Source organism: Choloepus didactylus, chromosome 1 (genome assembly GCF_015220235.1).
Source record: "Choloepus didactylus isolate mChoDid1 chromosome 1, mChoDid1.pri, whole genome shotgun sequence".
NCBI lineage: Eukaryota > Metazoa > Chordata > Mammalia > Pilosa > Megalonychidae > Choloepus > Choloepus didactylus.
The window spans coordinates 247,047,103-247,064,686 of record NC_051307.1 but is presented as its reverse complement, the minus strand read 5'-3'; the positions used below and the strand labels follow the sequence as shown (position 1 = coordinate 247,064,686).

General features: G+C 42.4%; 1 protein-coding gene across 3 annotated transcripts in view; it reads left to right on the top strand.

Moving 5' to 3' along the window:
- EEFSEC (eukaryotic elongation factor, selenocysteine-tRNA specific) overlaps positions 1-17,584 on the top strand; it is a 304,753-nt gene that overhangs the window by 15,304 nt on the left and 271,865 nt on the right. Inside the window, exon 1 of one of the 3 annotated variants that reach the window (XM_037803130.1) lies at positions 17,486-17,555. The exons of the other annotated variants lie outside the window; for them this stretch is intronic. The gene's annotated coding sequence lies outside the window, so the exon portion shown is untranslated. Of the gene's footprint in view, positions 1-17,485; positions 17,556-17,584 lie in introns of those variants that run through there. 3 annotated transcript variants of the gene reach the window in all.

Here is a 17,584-nt window from a genome sequence, read left to right as displayed (position 1 = left end):
ATTTTGTGTACATCACCATAATCAATTTTGAACTTTTTCCTTACTCCAAGATAAAAATAATAGCAAAAAAGAACACTTAGATCTTTCCATCCCCTCCATCCCACCCTATTCTTCATCTAATTTTCTTTGAAAAAATTCAGTTTTATTGAGATATAGTCACATATCATACAGTCATCTGTGGTGTACAATAGCACCATCATATAATTGTGCATTCATCACCCCAGTCTATTTTTTGAACATTTTCCTTATACCAGAAAAAGTAAAAATAAGAATAAAAAGCAAAAGTAAAAAAGAACACGCAAATCACCCTCCCTCCATATTTCATTTAGTTTTTGTCCCCATTTTTCTATTCTTATCCGTACACTGGATAAAAGGAGTGTGATCCACAAGGCTTTTACAATCACACTGTCACCCCTTGTAAGCTACATTGTTATACAGTCATCTTCAAGAGTCAAGGCTACTGGGTTTCAGTTTGATAGTTTCAGGCATTTACTTCTAGTAAGGCTCTCTTGAGATGCCAGTTTGGTTTTCTTGCGACAGAACCCTGTTCGCAGGCTGGAGGAGAGACTGTTGACAAGTAACGAGATTTCAGGCTCTTCTGGAAGGAGAGGAGGAGCCCATGGCAGGCTTTAGGGAGCTCCTCTGTAAAAGAGCATCTTGGGCCCCCTCTTCCCCTACCTTCTTCCTTTAGAATCAAATGGAATCTATTTTCCTGGCCTCTTAGAAAAGAAAAGTGCTCTTTGTCATTATTGTAGGTCCATAAATTGTTTCTGAAAGTTTTTATAAGTACATAAGAAGAAAACTGGCTTGGCAACCAACAGAGTTTCTCTTCGAGGAAAGAATATATTCTAGGCAGTTACTTTTGGCCTGATGTCTTCACCCAAATCTTCCCCTCCTCCTCTTATCTCGAAATCTGTTTTGGAAGGCCTTGGCAACGGATGTGTGTCATCCTTTTCCTGACCCATCTCCAGTCCTGAAGACCCAGCTGTACAACTGCAGGCCGTCCTCAGGGCGCTGGCGTAGAATCCATCTCCATCCTGACTCCAGAACTGTTCAGTGCACAAGAGGGCAGTATTTGCTTACAGTCCTGGATGGCGGTGATCAATGTATAGGTTAACAGGTCAGCAGAGTTAAAATGACCTCGGACTCTTGCAAGACAAAATAAACTGTAAGCTCCAGTCAGGATGGCTTCCCATACAGGTCTCCCAGCGCTTCACCCCTCCCCGCAAAATTGCTGCTTGCTATCTTCTTTCCTTAAAAAAGAAAAATATTGTTTCTTTCAACGTTTATTTTTTATTATTTTTTTTAATCCATGAAAACATGGTTTGCAGGCTTGTACCTACAATGGCAGAGGTTAAAAAGTGTTGCAAAAGCAAAACAACTGCTTTCTAATTAAAAACCATATGGAAAGATTTTTGTCTGAAGCACAGGGTCAAATGTACTTTCTCCCCCTTTCACTTCAGTGCAAAGATTATCTGCCTGAACGTTTGAAGATGTTGGCCTCAGTCAGCAGCACTTCTCTACTCAGTTTTCTTTTTCGGCCAGCTCATGCTATTAGCCAAAGCAAGGAACTCCCGGGAGAAAAAGAGGTGATCTCCTTGCCTCCCAGAGGCACGTGTACTCTCTAAAACACGGCATGCCTGCTTTTGTGTTAACAATTTGCCCTGATTTTCATTCTTCCGTGGTGTTTTTCTATACAGACTTTCAGGCCAGAGAGAGACATAGCTGTGTATGACCCTCTTCTCCACCCCAGCATACACCCAGACTCCAGCCTATGCCAGTTTTGGGGTCTCACACTACCTGCCTACCCCTCAACCTGGACATACACCTCCAAGATGTTGAGATCCAAGTGAGCTTCACCTAAAACAGTGGCAGTAGCCAGGTCCAGCACGGAGGAAAGGCTGGCAGGGATGTGGCCCTGTGGTGGCCTAGAAGGAGCTGTGTGCCCAGAGGTGGCCCGGTCCCGGCTTGGGGCATTGTACCGGAATGCCACCTGCTCTCCCTGAGCCTGTTTGCTCACCTGCAGCACAGGCGATGGTCTTATTCAGGGTGACTCTATCACAGAAACTGTAGCTGAAGCTTCCTGCACGGAGTAGGGTAGGGAATGGCCATTGTAACGGGGCGGACTTCTGTTCTCTGAGCAGAGCACTTGAGGGGGTGAGGAGAGGATAGGTGGGGGTTGTTGGACCTGAGGTTGGAGACCCGAGACACTCATTCGTGACTGGGGACAGACCTGCTCTTTCCAGCTTGTGCGTTTATTTGATTCATCGAGCGTGTCCATTGCCTGGCCCCGCCGAGTATCTGTAGGAAAGCAAAATGAAATGGAGACGGGAGGGGCCAGGCTGCCGCCTCGATCCTTCGATATCCATCAAGGAGAAAGCTCGGTTCCGAGGCTTAGCCCTATATGAAATCAGATGTCTTCTTCTAATCTTTTGTAATCACAGCATAAATCTTCCGAAGTGTGTCTGTAAGATAGATGCCACATCAACTGTGGAATATATTAGTGTGTGTGACATCCTCACCGTGTCTTAATTGATAAGTGGCATTTAATATAAAATTTGAGTTTGACAGCACCAAATGAGGAGAACCATGGGTGGCCTTTGCGTTTACTCCCCCACGAAGCTCCTGTCCTGGCTTTTATTAGAAAGGGCTGGGTAGGGAAGGAAGGTTTGTGAGCTGCAGGCCTTCAAAAGAGGCACACGCCATGTTTTTCCCGGAACATAATTTCTGAAAAATGCCGGAACCCTCAATTTCCAAAGGAGCCTAGCTTGTCACGGGAATGCAGAGTTGTTTCTGCATGTGGCTTCTGGGTTGTTTTCCATCTTCACTCCCTGAGGCAGGGCTGGCAAGCGGGGAATGGGACAGATGTTCCTTGGTAGTAATTTCCAGTCAGATTCTTGAATGCCTTGTATACGCTGGGTCACCGTCAGCTCATAATGGAGCAAAATTGAGTGAGAATTCCTGCAATGAAAGACGTGAACGGCGCACTGGGGAGATATGATGGTAGAGATAGAGTGCATTCTGTGAGAAAATATTTCCCGTCCTATCTGTAAAATTCAGATTGAATAATCATTCTGAAGTGCTCCCTTTTAAAAGAGTTTCCTTCCACAAGCGTTACAGGCTGAGTAAATACCAATAATTTTTATTTCCCTTTTCCTTATCGTTCCCCTACTGAAATGTTCCTGCAGAGCCTATCTGGTCTCTTCAAGCGAACATCAACTGATTAGTGTCAGCTTCCAGTTTGAATTATGATCCGCATTTCAAAACACAAACCGCTTCTTCGCTTTTGCATTCGGAGGTAATTATCAATATTTACCAATACTCGGGAAGAGGTGGCAGTAGAGGAAAATTGCTGAAATTGGCGTCCCCAAGTGAAAGGTAGTGGGGAGGGGGTCATGTGGGCCCACCAATCTGCGAGGGCCTGGCCGGACTTTCTCTCAGCTCCAGCCATATCCAGTCGCTGTCACAGACAAGACAAGGGGAATCGCATGGACCCAATGGCCCGGCGAGCTTTTGGGGACAGGAACTCTGGAGAGGCTGGGAAAGCGATTCTTGATGCCTGGTGTAAACGCTGACGCTGGCCTCTGCTCTCAGGCTCGGAGTGGCCCTCCTCCTCACTTGGTTGCTTTGGGTTCTGCTTGACTCCCTGGCTGCCAGGGCCCTGGTGGGAGTGCCCTTTGGCGAGAAGGGCAAGAGACATTGAGGCCTGATTTATGGCCTTCGTGGGCTGGAGGCCCGCCCCACAGCATCAAAAACATACGAAAATGAATGCAATGTGCTGACATCCCACATAAAGTACAATTTATCCAAATTACATAAGACTTGAATCCCAGTGTACTAGGTGACTTCTATCTTAGAGGACGTTTAATTCAACTTTGACTAATTTCAGTTTTGCAGTTCTCTTTTGGCATTTTGGAGCCAATAAATTTTTGAAGTTTGCAGATGCCATATGCTTGGAGCATTTCATGACTAATTAATAGCTGACTTTGGGGAAATCCAGAGGAGGTTTCAGAATTTGCCTCCTAGAACTCCCCAGTGGGTTTAAAAAGCTGCAGTTCAAGGAGTCAGAAAGACTGCAGCTGATATCTCGGCCCCTCTACTCACTCACTGTGTGGCTGGGGGCATGTTGATTTCTTGAACCTTCATTTCTTCACCTGTTTAGGAAGAGAGCCAGAAGGGCTAATGCTGAGCTCTAGGCTTTGCCACTCGGCTTAGCAGTGATGAAGGCAGGGCAGTCAGCACCACTCTGGTGCCACTTGTGCCCACGGACGAGGGTACAAAGTTTGTTGCTGGGGATGTGTCCTCTTCTGCAGTCACGGGGGAAGAGTCCAATGTCCTCATCCCTCAGCATTGCGGACCGCAGGAAAGAGCCCTGAAATTATGCAATAGCTGCGTTTCAAAGAAGGAAATGAAATTCTTGAATTTTTTAAGGCAAAGAAGAGGAGGGGAGAAAAATAGATTCATTGTTTTCCTTGGCTATTCAACAGGATGCAGGACAAAGCTGGCCTCTCTCCCTGTCTAATGTCATCATCGGCATGCTTTCTTTTTCTTTTCTTTTCTTTCTCTCCTCTTTCTCCTCCCCCTTCGCCGCCTCCTCTTTTCCCTACTACTTTATTTACTTATTTTTTGGTTAGATAATATGGACTGCAACAGAGCCCCCCTTCCCTCCAAGTCATCCTCAGGATCCAAGCCTGGCACTAAATCTCATGCGCTGCTGCTACCCGACCGCTAGAAATTATTTCCTCTCTTGCAGTCTTGGGTCTCTTCTCCAGCATTGTGGCTGCCTTCAAAGGGAGGTGCCGGGCCCTGGCCCTGTGGCACAGTGGGGGCTTGTGAGGAACTCTGTGAACAGGGGCTGCTAGCTCTTGACCCCCTGCTGTTGCAGCTGCTGTGGCACAGCCCGGGCAGAGGGGTGCTAATGGGACATCATCCCGGTGAGCGAGGCTTGGAGAAGCTGGGCGTGGATGGAAAAACGGGGACTGAACTCTGGGCTCCCAGGCCAGGTGGAGGCTGATGGAGCCTGGGGACCATCTCTGGTTGGTTCTGAGAAAATTCACCGTCACCTGCCTACTCAGTGAGTCCCAGCCATGCCTGCTTTGCTAGCTGGACACAGCACAGGGCTTAGGGAGGCCTGAGTGAAAAAGACATGGTCCCTGGCATGGTCCCTGCTCTTGGGAAACCCTTCATGTTAGGAGAAGTTGCTGGGGCTCTTTCAGAACTGGGTTCAGCTGTGAGCACCCTAATGATGCCTGCAGTTAGCGCTGCCACAGCCACAAGATGCTCAGCCCGTGCTAGAGCTGGCATTCATGGAGGGCGACCCAGGGCTGGACTTGGACCACATCCTTCTTTCCCTAACAATGGCTCGTGGCACCTGTAATCATGCTTACATTGGTTTGAATCGCAGCTCTGTGGTCAGCTTGCGGTGGTGGGTGACACTGCTCTGTTCTGAACCTCAGTTTTCTCATCTTCAAAATGGGGAGAATATCCTTGCAGTTTTTTTGGGAGAATCCAATGAGATGTACAGCACTGGTACTAACATGGCATCAGTTATTGTGATCATAACTAAATATGATTTAATTTTTAAAGTATTTGTAAGACCTTATTTTTCATATAAAAAGAAATCATTTGTCAGAAATCTTTCCTTGTTTTTTGTTATGAAGATAGGCGAGGTATATAGGGTCCAATACTGTGCTAATATATGATTTTAGTCGCTGCATTTAAATAGGTGATAATCTTGTTGGGGAGAAACTAAATTAATGCACTTGAAATAATCGAAGGATAGATGCTTAATGGCTCTGGTCTGGTTGTAAAATTCTGAGTGCATTTGGAGTTGAGAGGAGGAAGGTTCAGGGTGGGAAAAGATGGGACGTAAAACAGAAGCGAAATGTGATTGTTGTATTAGAAAGCGACTTGTCTACGAGGAGACAGAAGTCTGCAGGATGCATATGCTTGTTTTGTGTATGGAAGCTGATAGGTGCCAATTGCGGCAAAATGCAGATATACCCCAAAATATGTGATAAACAGAATTCGACTTTTCTTGAAATAATTTGTCTCAGGATTAAGTAAGTGCCCACAGAAATAGCATAAAGCAGCAGAAATGCACACATGGTATAATTGAAAAAGTTTGGGGTTTGGTGTCTGCAAAACTGAATTGGAATTCTGACTTCAGCATTTGTTAGCTGTGCCACCCTGGGCAGATTACTTAACTTCTCTGGGCCTTGACTTCCTGGCCTGCAAAATGGGAAAGAATCATTTTAAGGAGTAGAAGAAATATAGTTGGTACATGATAAGCTTTTAATAACTATTGTTACTGTTACTATGAGGACTTTTACTACTGATAGTAAAGTCACTTGTTGTTACTCTACTTTGCCATTTATAAATGTGGACTTCCCTGAAATGCGATGGTTTTTTCTGTATTTATAAATGAATATGTTGTACTGGATCAATGATTTATTGTTGAGATGCTTAAAAATGCATTTATGTGACTAAGTTTTGGAAAACTCTTTTTGTTAAGTCCTCATTTTAAAACTAGGACAAAAGAAGTCCTTAATAACTTAATATTTTTAGAGCATGACCTAGTTCTATAGGTAAGCCTGGGGGAAGAAAGGGAAAATATTCAGAAAACTTCAGTTTTCTAAAGTCTTGTTGTGGGTGCCCTCCTTTCAATTGGGGAAACAGGTTTTCCCCCTGAATTTACTGTTTGTTTTTTGGGCATGCACCTCTCCACACATAAATGATACGTTAAGTTTTTAAACTAACAAAATATTAGACCTTTACAGGGGTTAAAAACAAGTCTTGCTGACTTTCCTTTTTTCCCCGACTTTCCGTGACTCTGAAATTTCTAGCTGAGCCAGAAAACACCTCGGATCAGGGAAGGTAAGGAACCCCATATCGGGCCAAATCTTATTACATCAAACTCCAAAGAACCTCCCACATTCTTTTGTTTTGCATTTTGCTGCAGCATAGATTGCTTAAACTGAGTGGGCAAATGACTGTGAATTTTTTTTTTTATATAGATAAGTCTTATTTTTCTCAAATTTGTCTTGGAGAAACAGGCCCAAGTTCGCTTTCATAAATAGGAGAATTGATTTGCAAAGAGATGAATGAAGAGTAGCAGATAGATGACATGTAGCACATTTAGAATTTGACTGGAGAAATCAGAGCAGTGAAGAATGGATAGCCATTCTGTATGTAAATGAATAGGCCAACTGGTTTTCAAAAAAAAATCTGTTGACAAACACTGGACTTCAAGGTGAATTTCAGACTGTTGGATTAGTTTATGTGCACATCGTTACATGTGTAGAAACTCACAGTAAAATAGTATTATAATAAATCCATGCACATCAAATAATATATAGTTCAGAGCCACAAATTATATAGTGAAAAATATGTGGAGTAAGTAATTTTCAATGAAGGTTTTGTTATTTTAAAATTAGGTCTTTTTATTTGTACATCTTTGGGCAAATTTGAAATATGAAAATCAGGTTATTTCTTATAACGGAATCATTTAAATACCTTTTTCCCCCATGAAATTTTCCAATATATAAAGTGAAACTGGAAGTAGTTTTTGATAAGTAACTTTTATCTTGGGGCTGAGGAAAGCACTAGAAAATTCGGCTCTTAGGGCAATTCTTTGAGAAGTTAGCAGCATCCAGACTAATTATTGTGTGAGTATTTTCTAAGCCATAGACAAATTTGCTGCCGTTGTATTCAGACTTAAATTTAGTTTAAAAGTGAGGTTTCTTAATGAATCTTCCTAAAGTGAGGTTCATTTTGAGGTAGGCAAATTGGTAGTAGTACCAAAATCCAAGAACAAAATTGCACTTTGTTTTTCATTTCCCTTACACTCATTTGTTTGATGTTTCAAAATTCATAATGAATCTTTTACAATGGAACATTTGTGATTCTAGAAGCTCAGAGACCTAAATTTGTTCAGATTGACTGTTTTTTCCTGTATAGTCTATCAAAACCTTTTTTACTTTACCTCAGACCAAACACTGCTTCTCACTTTCCACTGTACCTTATTCTGTTAAATCTGCAAATCCCTCTTTTATTATTATTGTAATTGTTATTTCATTGTAATAATTGTTACTGTTACTGAACAAGCTTTGGATGTTTGGTTTGAAAAGGTCCAAACAAGTGTTTTCATTACAGTGATTAGTGCATCTATGAAACTAAGTAGCGAAGCCCTGCGGGGATTTTTTATTTATGTATATTTTAGGGCATTTTTACTGTAATACCAGGAAGTAAGATATTTGTTTTACAGACTAGAAAGGTGGCTGCGAATTCTAACAGCTTTAATTTCGACTTGTTCTATTAAAATAAAAATTAACCCTTGGTATCATTTTAATCTCTTGAACGAATGGAACCTATTTTTATTCCGATTTAACTGAAGCAGCCTCTCAGTTTCCCAAGTGCCACTTCCCAAGGTGGACAAAACATGTTCTGTGCGCGAGAAACGTGAGATGCTGGCTGCATGGGGGAGGAAGGGGGAGAGGAAGCTGTTTGCAAAACTACTTAAAATAAATTTTTCGGGGTCAAACATGGAACACAGTTGCAAAAGAGAAAGGAAAAAATGCCTTAGGTCAGTTCAGCTAAAATAGCGTAAGCATTCACTTTAGCTGGAAGGTTGTGTATTTCTTACTAATCAGATACAATCGGTGCAGATATTATTTGAGTATCTAAAGCTAGATCTCATTGCTCCTCTATTGGGGAAATTAACCTAAAGGAGCATGTTTTAAATGTTTGATTTGGGGGGATAGATGCCATTGGGAAGAGATGGCAAGCTGTGTTTACCGAAGATTGCTCAGACCTGAGTCTCAACTCTGCCAGCTTGCAGCTTGTCTCTGAGAGGTGCAGCCCGGGCTTGAGCAGCGGCAGACCAGCTTGTGTTAGCATTTCATTTAAAAGCGATCGGTACTTTTAAATTAAACATGCAAAGTTATCTTGGTGAGGCATTGAATGGGAGGTTGCTGGATTATTGAATTTGGCCCACAATTTAGCCAGTTCAGCAGGGATTTTGGGGTCTGAAGCAATTAATATGCAAGTACATTTGAGTCAGCAAGGCAGGAGATTATTGTCTTATCAGGGTAAAAAAAAATTTTTTTCCCCCAAGATCCGTACTTTTTGGAGGTAGATAAAACCCATTGTTTGAAATTCATGTTTGAGAGTGACCGACTCATATTGCCAGATTTTTTAGCCACCAAAATGCACGAGAGGGAATAATTGCATTGTTTTAAAAAAATTGACCTATTATTCGCGTTATGCTTAGTATAGAGGAGACCCCAGTTTCCTTCCTCATGTTCTTCTTTTTGCCTTTTTTGCTCACATAGGTTGGGAAAAAATGTAATTGTCTTTGCTGAAAAAATAATTCACTGAATTGATCAAAACATATGAAGTTGTTTTTGTCCTGTCAGATTGAGTACTTAAAAGACAAAACTGGAACAGATTGCAGTATGCTGCTGGACCCCAGTGAGACCTATAAATCTAGGCAAATGCTCCGTCTGAATTGCTGTATGATTTCCTGACCATAACGACCTGGCTTGGAGAAAACAGCTAGATCTTTCATAAATCCCTTCCTGATGAACAAATTTTCATTTTTCTTTTTGATAGAAACCTCCAGAGCCAGAGCCCTCACACCTGTGTTTCCCCACCTGGCAGGCAGCATTCGGAGCCATGACGTATATTTTTATTGCATGACACTCAGCTTTGCACGCGGTGGCTACGTAATCTTGGGGGGAGTTGCTTAACATCGTTTCCTGCCTTTAAAATGGGGAAAGTAATACCTAAAGGAATTGTAAGGCTGGCACGAAACAGGACACAGTGAGCTGAGCGCAGTGAGTGACAGGCACACGGAGACGCAGCTTCCTTTCCCCCTTAATTTGGTGGGAGACACCAAGCTCTGTATTAGTAGATGGAGAAACAGAAGCACTAAATTCAGGAGCCAGCAGGCAAGCAGGACTCTCAGGTAATTAGGTCCTGGAGTTGTGCTTTATACCAGAAGAAAAAGAAACTTGGATACCACAGGACATTTTAGTCCTTGCAAATCAGGTGTGACTTAAAAATGAAAAATGAAAAAAAAAAAAAGTGGCTCATGAAGTGAGAATATGCTGTATTTTCTGTGGAGACCATTTTCTTCTGGAAGCTTGAGTTTTGACTGTCTGCTTAATTTCAGGAATTTGAGGACCTTAGAACCTTGGGAGAAAATCATTCCTGGGTAGCAGGTTGCCCCTTCTCCAGGGCCTGACCATATATTATCAATTTTCCTTAAAAACTTATATCCTCGGCTGCTTGATGGGGCACCTCAGGACATGGCCCGGGAATGCATGGCTGACTGACCATGTCCTTTAGGCAGGTGACACGGGGACCCTGCCTGGGCGTGAGTGGGCGTGTGGCCTGGCTCCTTGTTAAAGGGCCTCCAGGGTTTCCTGTGGGGCCTTCCCTTGTCCATCCAAGGCAGCAAAGGATAAAATACTTTCGAGAATAACTTTCATTGTTCCCATTCCCAATGTCTGTTTGTTTACTGCCCTCCCATCAAGACCCACAGCCTGTGCTGACATTCTTCTGAGCAGATCACATGCACTTGGCCAACGGGTGGGCATCCTGAGCTCTGTTTTGTGTTTTCTGCCGTTGCCCTCTGTTCTTAAGGAATACTGCCAGGCTCCATCCCGATTCCGGATTTAGACAAGAGAGTGAGTGAGAGAGAGCGAGAGAGAGAGGGAGAGAAGCGAAGCAGCCTTGATATAAAATGGAAGTAGAACTTGGCAGTGGATAGTGGAGATTGCGATAAGGAGTTTTGAAGTGTTTCTTCTTGGAAAGATCTTTCTTGCTGGAGAACCACTTCTCTCCCAGCAGTGTCTGACTCTTGTGGGTTCATGCTGAGGCTGGCTTTCTTTAACTTCAGAAATGTCCCAAGGAGGAAGAAAGGAAACGTGAGCAATGCAGGGTGAATGTTGTTAAATCAGTTTTTTTGTTTTTCTTCATGGGAGAATGTGCCCGGATTAAGTTTATGGACGGCAGCTAACAATAATAAAACTCTATGTTTGAGTGCCTGTCACTTAACATACATCATCTCATTTAATCCTTCCAAGAACTACGAGAGGAAAATTTTTTTTTTTCTTTGAATAAATGAAGAAAAGGTGACTTAGGTTAAGTAACTACCTAAAGCTTTGTATTTGTATTAGGAAGGTGACAGATCCAGGATTAAGAAACAAAAAAAAAAAAGGATTATGTTTTTGATTTGGTAATAGAGGCACATGGTTGAGAATTCAAACAATGTGAAAGGATGGATATACAGTAAAAGTATGTCTTCCTCCTGTCTCTGTGCCTGATCTCCTAATTCTCCCCCACCCCAACATATATTATCAATTTTCATTTGCAAATAAATTTTGGACACAAGTCCCTATCAGCATTAATAACTTTCCTCATTCTTTTTTTTTTTTTTAACTTTTTATGGTAGTAACACATATGTATCTCAAAATTTCTCATTCCAACTACTTTCAAGTGCACAATTCAGTGATAGTAATTACATTCAAAATATTGTGCTACCATCACCAATATCCATTACCCCAACTTTTTTCATCATCTCAAACAGAAACTCTGCAGCTATTAAGCAACCCCCCACCCCCAGGCCCTGGTAACTGTAGTCTATGTCTGTATGAAGTTTGCTTCTTCTAGGTATTTCATGTACTTGAGATCATTCAATATTTGTGCTTTTGTGTCTGGCTTATTTTTCACTCAATATGATGTCTTCCAGGTCCATCCATGTTGTTGCATGCTTCAGAACTTCATACCTCTTTATGGCTGAATAATAAATATTCCATCATCTGGATAGACAGTATTTTGTCTATCCATTGTCCGTGGGACACTTAGGTTGCTTCCACTTGTGGCTGTTGTGAATAATGTAGTTATGAACCCTGCTATCCAAGTATCTGTTTGAATCCCTGCTTTCATTTCTTTGGGGATCTTCCAAGAGGTGGGATTGCCAGATCATATGGCAACTGTGTTCAACTTTCTGAGGAACTCCCAAACTAATATCCAGAGTGGCTGTACCATTCTACAGTCCCACCAACAATTCACTTCATTCTTTTTAATGGCAACACACTCTTCCACCTTCCAGAGATGACCATGTACAGCACTACGTTGAAAGTCTTCGTTATACGTCTTTTTATACATGTGCGCACATGCTATAGGCTCAATTCCTAGAGAGAGAGCCCCACCTCGAACCCAGGTTCCTCTCACTCCCAGCCCCATGCACAGTCCCACTGACCACTCTCTTATCTGTTGGGTATGGTGGTATTGCCCTTGCTCAGAGAGGCCAGAGGGTTCAATGGCACCCTTGCTGCCCATGGACACCTGGTGACAGCCGCTGCTTTGGCTCTTGGCCTGCCTCCAGCCAGTCATGCGGGATGGTGCCTTGGGGGAAGGAGCAGCAAGAGGCTTTTCTTTTCATTTGCCCTCTCTTTGGTGCTCTGTAAGCCTGTCCTTCTTTGGAATCACACTGACCCAGGTTCAGGTTCTCCTCCTACCATTTTAGTAACTGAATGTCCTTGACAACTGATTTTACCCCTTTATGCTTCCGGCTCATCGTAAGTAAAAATGGAGCTCCTAATCCTACGTATTAAAGTTGTTATGAGAAGACTGAATAAATGCTACTGTTTTTTTCCAATAGTGAGTATTAATTGAGCTTCAGTTGTTCCGGGGACCGCCCTAATTCCTTTAACCTGTATTACCTCATTTAATCCCAATACACCCAAAGAAGGAGAGCCCTGTCCTTCTTTTATAAGTAAGTAACTTGAAATCTAAAAAAAGTTAAGTCCCTTGCTGAGGGCCATGCATCTAATAAGTGGTGGAACTGTTATTTGGCCCTTGGTCATAACCACTGAGCTGGGCTGGCCCCCCCTAAAAGTGGCCATGGTCGAATGGTACATGCAATGTGATTCTCCAATCACTGAATTCTATTTCTAGCCAAGTCTCAGCTCTCTTGCACTTTGTGTCAGAGATGATACTTCCTTCTCAAGGGAGGCTTTTGGAGTTTTGCTCCCTACCGTGCTTAGTAGGAATGTGATATGGAGCAAGATGGGTCACCTCTTTGCATCTCCATTTCCTTGTCAATAAAATGGGGACAGTAATACTTCACCTCCCCGTGACGTGAGGACCTGGCTCCTCAGCTAGTGTGTCACCTCCCTTTTCTTCTTCACTTGGCCCATTTGTAGTTTACTGGAGATAGATTCGAGACTTCCTCAAATTGTCCATAGAATGACTTCAACACAGCCACTTTCTGTTCCTTATCTCTGTAAGAAGTGATTGTATTATACAGAATATGAACCTCTGGAGGGTGTGGGTGCTGTTTGTATTCTGAGGTCCAAGGGTGACCATGAACACATGCTTTCTGCAGTGCCTTAGGGAATGTCCTAGAAGAGCAGCAGTGCATACCACCAGGCTTCTTTTCCACTTTGTATGGTTTCCAAGAGAGATGGTAGGAACAGAGAAGAGAAAAAACATTCAAATATGAGTATTTGACTAGTCTGGCCTTCTAAATGCTCTCATATCCCACCACCAACTGCTTTAATGTCTTCTTGTATTTTTTTTTTTCCAAGTTTTTAAAGCCTAGGTTAAATACCCAAACACACATAGGAGTATATTCATTTTTAACTTTCTCAGTAGTTCCATGTTTGGCTTTGACTCAATAAGTTCTGTTATCCGTGTTATTACTTGTCTTTGTGAACTTTATTGTCAGTTTTACTTTTCTTTTCCTCATCTCTTGCAGAATTAGATTTCTTCTCCATAGCTACATTAAACCCTTTGCATATTTCTAGAATTAAGGGAATTTCTCAGGGACCTCTGAGCAGTTTGTAGTCTTCTCTGTTTCATTTTCCTTTTGAGATTCCCAGTTGCTTTGTAAACTGTCTAGGATGGGTTAGCAGCAATAACTTTATTTTATACTTTAACTGAATATGGTAAGAAATACAGGTCTGCAGTATCTTATCCATAATCCCCAATTCAGAAAGCTCTAAAAATTGGAAGATTATTTTTTTGGGTTTGATGTAAACCTGATCTAACTGACTAAGGCTATTTATAGTCTTTTTCTCATTTATTTTTCCCATTTAGTGTGAATATTTGGATGTTTAATTATAGGGAATTGTTCTATCCCTGTTGGAATGTTACATAATAGAGAGTATATTTGTATGTGTACTGAATTATCTTTTTTGGTAATGTGTTTTAATTTATTCAGAATATGTAACTTTGTATGTAACTTCCTTTTACTTGATCACAATATGGACATCTTTCTATGATATTGTAAATTCAATAGACCATTAGTTTGTATGGTAACTATATCATACTTTTTGAAAATGCTTATGTATCACCTTTATTAAGATATAATTCACATTCCATGTAATTGCCCCATTTAAAGTGTATAATTCAGTGGTTTTTTGTATATTCACAGAGTTGTGCAGTCATCACTACAGTCAACTTTAGAACATTTTCATCACCCCAAAAAGAAACCCCATACCTGTTAGCACACATTCTCTATTTCTCCACAACCCCCCAGGTCTAGTCAATCCCACCAATCTACTTTCTGTCTCTATGGATCTGCCTATTCTGGACATTTTATATAAATGGAATCATATGCAATATATGTGGCCTTTTGTGTCTGCCTTCTTTCACTTAGCATGTTTTCATGGTTCATCCATGATATAGCATGAATCTATAATTCATTTCTTTTTAAGGCTGAATAATATTCACTTGTATGGATATACCACATTTTAAAAAATCCATTCATCTGTTGATGGACATTTGGGTTGTTTCCACTTTTTGGTTATTGTGAATAATGCTGCTATGAACATTGTGCACAAGTCTTTGGTGAACATGTGTTTTCAGTTCTCTTGAGTTTATATCTAGGAGTGGAATTGCTGGGTTGTATGGTAACTCTATGTTTAACTTTTCAAGGAACTGCCAAACTGTTCCAGAGTGGTTAAACCATTTTATGTTCCCACCAGCAAAGTTTGAGGGTTCCAATATCTCTGCATCCTCACCAATACTTGTTATTGTTTGTCTTTTTAATTGTAGCCATCCTAATGAATGTGAAGAGATATCTCGTGGTTTTTATTCGCATTTCCCTGATGTTGAGCATCTTTTCCTGTGCTTATTGGCCATCTGTATATCTACTTTGGAGAACTATCTGTTCAGATCCTTTGCCTATTTTTAACTGGGTTATTTTATCTTTTTATTTTTGAGTTGTAAGAGTTCTTTACATATTCTGGATACCAGTCTCATATCAGATATATGATTTTCTATTTTCTCCCATTCTGTGGGTTGTCTTTTCACTTCCTTTGTAGTGCCCTTTAAAGCACAAAAGTTTTAAATTTTGGTCAAGTCCAGTTTATCCATTTTTTCTTTTGGCACTTGTGTTTTTGGTGTCATATCTAAGAAACCATTGTCTAATCCAAGTTCACAAAGATTTATGCCTATGCTTTTTTCTAAGAGTTTTATAGCTTTAGCTCTTATATTTAGATTGTTGATCCATTTGGAGTTTGTTTTTATATATGGCATGAGGTAGGGGTTCAACATAATTCTTTTGCACGTGAACATCCAGTTGTTCCAGCACTATTTGTTGAAAAGGCTACTCTTTTCCTATTGAATGGTCTTGGCATCTTTGTTGACAATCAATTGACTGTAAAGGTGAGGGTCTCTTTCTGGACTCTCAATTCAATACCATTGGTCTATATGTTTATCCTTTTGCTGGATTTTCTTTTAAAAAGTTCTGAATTCTGAAACACATTTGCCATCAAGGTTTCAGGTATGTGTTAATAGTAATAGATTATTACTGACCCTTGGGAAGGGCACTGTTTTTCTGGGTCCTCAGTCATCACTGTACTTACCTTTCCTGTCTTATCCCTGTGAACTCTGTGGCACAAGCCAGGAAGCCTGGGACTGGACCTGAGGCTCTTGCCAACGTGAATGGTAGAAGCAGATTTTCTGACAGTCACACAGTCACTGTATTTTAGCGCAATAATGTCATTGCTTTCCAAATCCAGACCTTGAACATGAAAAGTAGATATTGTATACATCGAGGTCTGATGAGCCCTTGACACATCCACTGTCTCTGAACACCTGGGTCTACAGTGGAGCTTGGTGACCCTGACTGCTTCCTTATTGACTTGGTCCAGGGCTAGATACCTGTGCCAAGCTGGGCCAAAAAGACATTCTCCCCTGAGAATGTGAAACTTGGGAAGAAGAGGCAGAGAAAGTAGGAGTCCTGGGAATGGGCACGTGGATAGAACAGTGTGCCAGACAAGAGAGAATGCTGCCGAGAGCCCCTGAGCTACTTGGCTGCTGGGCTTTCCCAGCGCTTCTGTCAGGTACCCAGGATCCTTCTTGTAAGTCCTCCTTTTTGCTTCAAATTGGTCATTCAGTTTCTGTTGCCTGTAGGAAGAAAGATCCTTTATCAGTACAATAGTGAATGGGCTCCAGTGGTTAAGGGTGGATGTCATTATTTTTGCAAACATCCATTGAGCACCTGCCAAGAGTAGGATGTTCTGCTGGGCACTGAGAGTGCCCTGACAAGTGGAGGGTGGCACTGCCCTGTGGTGTCTCACTGCTCACTGAGGATAGGGGATGGACTTGTAACGTATATATGCATAATAACAAGGGCCATGTGCATAATAACAAGGGCCATAAGAAGAGCTCTGGGGGTTCACAGGCAGGAGAGTCAGGGAAGGCTTCACAGAGGAGGCACTGAGCGGGTGGGGTCCTGGAGCATGAATTGGAGCCTGCCTGGTGGCAAACGAGAGATCAAAAGTTCCAGGAAAAGGGCAGAGTTGGGACAGAGGATCAGAAGCATGAAAGAATTAGGTGGGTTTGGACAACTCAGAGAAGTGTTATGTGATTAGAACACAAGGTGTGAGCTGCTGGTGGTGAGCCGGTAAAGCAAGTTGGAACCAGGTGAAGAAGGGCCTGTGTACTGGGCCAGAATGTTTAGACTTTGTTCTGGAGGCAGCAGGAGCTTTTGAAGGGTTTGAGCAAGGAAGTGAAGATCTGTGTCTTACCAAGCTCACCCTGGTATGGGGTGGTGGGGAAAGAAGCCAGGAGACCATTTTGGAGGCTGGGGCAGTGGTAAGGTAAGGTTGGAAAGGAAGGGAGGAGGAAACCAAAGTTAGGAGATAGAATGGCCAGGCTTGGTGACCGACTCTAGGTAAGTAGGGGGGATTGCAGTTTAAAGGTGCGGAGGGAGGGGACAGAGGGTGCTTAGAACAGATCGGGTGCTAGTTGAAGTGAGGGGAGAGGGGTGAGAACTCTGCGGGCACCAAGAGGAGGCCTGCTAGGCAGGCGGGCCCAGGGGGGGTGGGCTGGGGCCAGCGGCCTCAGGGCCCCCCTTTGTGGGGGAGATGAAAGGGGCTCCATTCCACTTTGTTTTATGCCAATCAGGTGCAGCTCTTGGATTCCTGGCTGACTGCCACATTGCCGCCAGGCAGAAGTTTGGCGGCCCTCGTATTGCTGACCCTTTGTACTCAGTGGTGAAAGTATCTGCCTTGCAGACCGGGCCCTGGAATCAGGTATTTGGAATGCATAGCTAATGCGTTCC